Genomic DNA, 6,000 nt, shown 5'->3' with positions numbered 1-6,000 from the left:
CGTAATGTGTCTGGTGGAAACCACCGTGAATGGGTGTGTGAAGCACCGACATGGTTATGTAGACGAATTTTGAGGATGTAACGTACACAAGCATTCATGATTAGCTGTAGCCATGTTGTGTTTTCGCAACTCGTGCCATACGGAATTACATCGCAATGGTGGATGCTCGGTAGAACAAGTGCTTGCACGTGTTTACGTTTCATATCCTGTGGAAATATAATATGATACTTTTTGAGGGCATAAAACAAGCGAAAGTCTTCCGGGAGAGGGAAACAGTACTCTTTGCCTTGTATAGATTCTCACCAAACGTTACACCAAGTTCTTCATTGTTGTCTGATATGCTATTTGAATTCCGTCGAGCAGAATACGAGGGAATGTTCGCGGAATTGTAAACTTATTAATTTCTCATCAGATACTAAGATAACATGTGATTTTTTGCAGTTAGTTTAAGCGCCAAGTTTTATCCCATGTTACCACTAAAGACAAATCATCATTCGTCTAGACGATCGCAATATTTATATCTTCAGGTCTGGCACTTAGGTAAAGTTGGAGGACTTCGGCAAAGAAACGATATTTACAGAATTTTGGAACATGTCTCATTCTCGCGTATTATGGCATTTCTGGAGACCGAAAATCTCCTTCTTAGGAGTCAACATAAGTTCTTATGGCAATGATGGTATGAAATCCAGTTCGTTCTGTTCGTCCACGATATCCAGAAAGCAGTAGATACAAACGCCCAGGTTGTTCTATGTCTCTTGATATCCCGAAGGCCTTCGATACAGTTCCGCACTGCTGCCTAATGAACAAAATACAAGCGTACGGTGATTTCCCTAAATCACTTCAGGCAAATGCCGGGATGCTTCCTTTGAAAGGGCATGGTCGATTTCCTTCCCCATCCTTTCCTAATCCAGGCTTGTGCTCCGTCTCTAATGAACTCGTTGTCGATGGGATGTTAAACACTAATCTCCCCCTCCTCCACGAGCGCACGGAATATCAGACCAGCTGCGTCACTGGCCTAAGAAGTTCCTTGCAAACAGAATACAGCATGTCATCCTCAACAGAGATAACTTGTCAAACTTAAATGTTACTTTGGGCGTACCCCAAGGGAGTGTTATAGGATCATTACTTCTCACAATATACCCCGCCAGTCCAAAAAGCTTCGAGAAAGGATTAACGCAAAATGGAGAAACGTTAAGATGGCGGTTTTAATGGTTCATGTGTTCTATGTAGTATCCCATCACTTTAGTACAATGCACACGACGTTCATACATCCATGTGAAAGTGTCAGAAAAGTCCGTCTTTGGGGTGTTGTTCAGCCGATTTGTTACATTGGCTTGAATGTCGGTTATATAGACAAAACATTGACCCTTCGTGTGGACTTCTACACTTCGTCGTTTTGTGGTAGGTTTATATTGTTAACACCAAGTCTCGTCACCCGTGCAGATTTTTTTCCAGAAAAGAACGCGATTTGCATTTCAATCAAATCACGGAAGGCTGCCCCGCATCGTTGTCTTTGTTTGGAACTCATAGTGTGCATGACAAATTTCGCACACACTTTCCTCTTCTTCAAAACATTCATCAGAATATCTTGAACACTAGACTGAGAGATGTTGGTCCATTGCGATTTGTGACACAACAATGTTGACACTCCACAGCCGCACGAGCACTGGTTAACACTGCCTGCTTACAACTGACTGGTGGAATGTACATACGTTATTTCCAGTTGTTAATTCAAGCTGCCACCGTATTAGTGCGCTGACGTTGCTTAGGGGCCAGGACTAAAAATCATCTTCTGCAGTTTTTGGACGGACAGTGCATATAAATGACCTAGTGGATAACGTCGGAATTACGTAGGGTTCCTCGCCGATGATGCTGTTGTATTCAAAGAAGTCGCAACGTTAGAAAATTGTAGTAGAATGCATGAAGACCTGCAGAGGATCGACACTCGGTGCAAGGATGGACGATTAACCCTCAACATCTAAAAGTGTAATGCATTGTGCATAAATAGGCAGAAACACTCATTACTGCATGATTACACGGTTGCAGAACAACCACCGAAAGCAGTCACATCTAAAAAAAAATACCTGGGAGTAGGCGTATGGAGCGATTTAAAGCGGAACGACTGCATCAGACTTTAAAGTGGAACGACCGCATCAAGCCACTCGCAAGCAAGTCAGGTACCAGGCTGATATTCACTGGAAGAGTCGACAAGAAATGTAGTCCACCCACAAAGAAGGCAGCTTACAAAACCCTCGTTTGTCGAATACTTGAATATTGCTCGTCAGTCTGAGATCCGTACGAGACAGGTATATTAGAGGAAACAGAGAAGATCACAAGAAGAGAAGCGCGTTTCGTTGCAGGTCCATTTAGTAAACACGAAAGCGTCACGGCAATGCTCAGTCAACTCTAATTGCAGACGCTACAAGAGAGGCGAACTTTCTGTATCGTGGTGTGGTTTAATGTTAAAGTTCCGAGAGCCCATGTTCTTAGAAGAGTCAAGCAATATATGGCTTCCTCCTATGTATATTTCCGGAAAGGCCATGAACGTAAAAATAGTCTGGAGCCCACACGGAGGCTTGCCACCAATCGTAACCGACGAAGTATATGTGACTGCAACAGTAAACTGGGGAAGTGACAGTGGTACACAAAGTCCCCTCCGCCACACAATAAGGTGATCTGCCGAGTATAGACGTAGATTAAGATATAACCATCAAATCTCCCCCAGTGGAGTGCATTCATTGCTGTATACCGAAACGGGTGGTCTCACAAAAGATGGTTCAAATGGCTCTGAGCACTATGAGACTTAACATCTGAGGTCATCAGTCCCCTAGAACTTAGAACTACTTAAATCTAACCAACCTAAGGACATCACACACATCCATGCCCGAGGCAGGATTCGAACCCCACGTGCTTCAACGCATGCGCGTACGCGCCGTAGCATGTTCTGTGTCACACGTTTAGATGGGTCAAGCTGCATACGAAGAGTGTCAAAGGCAGCATGAATACGCTGCTCTAGTGTGTCCACAACTGGAATTGGCTCTGCATACATTTGAGATGGACCCATAACCAGAAATCGCACGGGTTGAGATCCGGTGAACGAGCAACCCATGCAACTGGACCCTGTCGTCCGATCCATCGACCAGGAAAGACGCGATTGAGTTGCGTCCAGACGTTAACATCGAAATGTGCTGGAGAACCATCATATAGCAGCCACGTAACCCTCCGAATCATCAATGGCACTTCTTCTAGCAGGAGATGCAAAGTAACCCCCAAGAAACGCCGATAGTTCCGGCCTCTTAGGCAAGGTGGAAGGAAGACTGGTCTCAAAATACGGTTGCCAATTATCCCGGCCCACACATTCCGGCTGCACCGATGCTCATGATTTGCTGTCACCATACCATGAGGGTTCTGCACACTATCTCACAGATGACTGTTAAGAAAGTTGAAGATACCACTGCGCGTAAAGATGGTCTCATCTGTGAATAGGCTGGATGACACAAATCCTGAGAGCGTGATTGCCTGGTGAAGAAACCAATGACAAAACTGCTCCCGATGTGGAAAGTCTGTCGCTAGTAAGCCCTGCATACGCTGTAAGTGATAAGGGTAGTAACAACTGCCTGGCTTCCCCTGTACTGGCGGGCGAATTGCTCGGTCGTCTCCACAGTGTTAATCACATTTTCCTCCAAGTTTAGCGTCCGAACATTTCGGGTACGTCCGTCATGATTTCCTGCTTCCTGAAACGACTCTGTCTCAGACAGACGGCGAAACACTGTTGCAACACTGACTGCTGTGGTTGTTGTCGGAGAGGAAAGGTGTACTGATACAACCTTGCTACCCTCCGCCCGTTGCCATTTGCCTTTCCGTAAGAAATCACCACGTCGGGAAGCTCTCGATTCGAATACGGAAGCATTGTGCACAACGCTGTATCACATCCATTACAAGGTGAGTCAGCAAGAGAAGTGAATCAGACACATTACCAATTAGTATGGCGGGAGAGAGCGCTAGCGCATGACGTAAGAAGAACAGCACCATCCTCTAGGGGGTAACCATGCACACTGTAACTGTGGCTGCATGGTATAGCGCATGTTAGACCGCAGTTTCTGTGACAAATTATGATTGAATAAATGGTCTCTGGCATGGAAACATTGCGTTCCCGAACATAAGTTCATTAGACCGTTTTCGTTCCGTATCCTCTCATCGATCAATCCCTAGAGTTTGTGCATAGTGGAAATAATTACCCTGCATAAGCGCACAACACCTTTTGTGGAAATGAATATTTAATCTTAGCGTAGATCAATCCGTTAAAAAATCCCTTTCTACTATCGCCACTGAAAAACGACCTGAAAGAGGAGAAATATTTACAGAACTTGAATAAAGTGATATTTCCTGTTAGTAATCCTGCTGATTGTGAGGTCGCCGTCACATAACTTCGGCATGTTTTCCGTGTGTCTGGATACCCCTGTTGAAAAAGCCGCAGTGCGATCTTACACTACGTTGTAATGAAAAGGGGAAGGAAGAGGAGCGGGGAAAATACAGAACTAGAAAGGAATCCGTCGTAATAGATGCGAATGGTGGCTTCAAAAGCACATCCGACAAATTTAATTTATAAGATCATCGGTTGTTAATTTGCTGAGCACATTCCATTCACGTTTGGCGTATCGCACGGTCTGGAAAGCACTTCCTATTACTCATATTGGCTGATATAACTTGGCCTTAATCGGCCAAAGGAACCTAGCAGTTGTTACAACGGGGTTGCTTTCGGTGAGAGAGGGAAGTGTTAACTGAAACACGCTACAAAGTTTTTATGTGAGCTCCAGGCAGATATTACAACAGCTGTTATGGCCTTATCGGGTTTAGATAATCGCCTGCTTGGTTGCAAATATTTGCTTTGAGATACGAAGTATTTCATAGTAGAACTTTCAGTTTTCTTTCACATTCACAACATTTCCAAATAAAGACTGCAGATAGAACACTCTGGTTAATTCTCCTACCATTTACGTTTGACCATTGGCTCTTGTGTAAGCACTTGTGGGCTGAATGTTGGAACCAGGCTACATCCTGCCACAAACATGCTGGCCTCATGCTGGAGCGAACTGCTGTTGAAGTGCTCGCGTCAATTTTGGGTGCAAAAATCTTCAGTCTGTCTAGAAACCAAGTGGAAAAAATAAGAAGGTAAAAACAAACAACAAGAATCCGTGCATCATTGTCCACAGTGTCTTCTGGAAATACACGGTCCAATCGCTTTTATGTGACGTCAGTGTGCAATAAGCACACACAGACGTAAGGTGGCAGCACTCGTAGCGGAGGGGAGACCCGCAAAACGTCCAGTCGTTGTCGTATTGCCGAAATGGGGCGATTTATCTGACGTCCAAACGAGCATGATCATTGGCTTTAGGGCCATGCGGAGGGGGGAGGGGGTTGGGGGGAGGGGCGCAGCATTTCCTAAAGGGCTAAGTTGTAAACCGTTCGCATGCCGCCGTAGTTAAAATATCCTATGTACGGCAAAGTAGCGCTATCAAAAACCGGCGTCTAGGCGACTGTGGTGCACCATGGAAGTTAGATGACAGGGGTAAACGACGCCTGCACAGATGTGTATAGGAGAACAGACATGTTACTGTTGAGCAACTGACCGCCCAGATGAACTAAGGGGCTAGAACAGGATCTTGTCAAAAGCCGTTCAGCGAAAGTTGCTGCGTATGGGCCTCCGCAGCAGACGCCTGGTTCGTGAAGCCGTGCAGACTATTTTTCATCGGCATTGTTCATAGCAAACAAAGACTGGAATTAACACGCTAAGGCAGCACCTAAATGACGAGAGAGTGGAGTCAGGTGGGCTTTTAAGATGAATCACATCGGACAAATGGCCATTGGCGTGGACGGTGTGAAACGTTTGGAAGCAAACACCCTGCAACAATCGAGGCAATCTTATGGTCTGGGGAATGTTTTCGTGGCATTCCATGGGTAATCTCGTCATTCTGGAAGTCACAAGTATGCATATATCCT

The sequence above is a fragment of the Schistocerca cancellata genome, chromosome 4 (assembly GCF_023864275.1).
Source record: "Schistocerca cancellata isolate TAMUIC-IGC-003103 chromosome 4, iqSchCanc2.1, whole genome shotgun sequence".
Classification (NCBI taxonomy): Eukaryota; Metazoa; Arthropoda; class Insecta; order Orthoptera; family Acrididae; genus Schistocerca; species Schistocerca cancellata.
Note: the sequence above shows the minus strand (reverse complement) of the source record.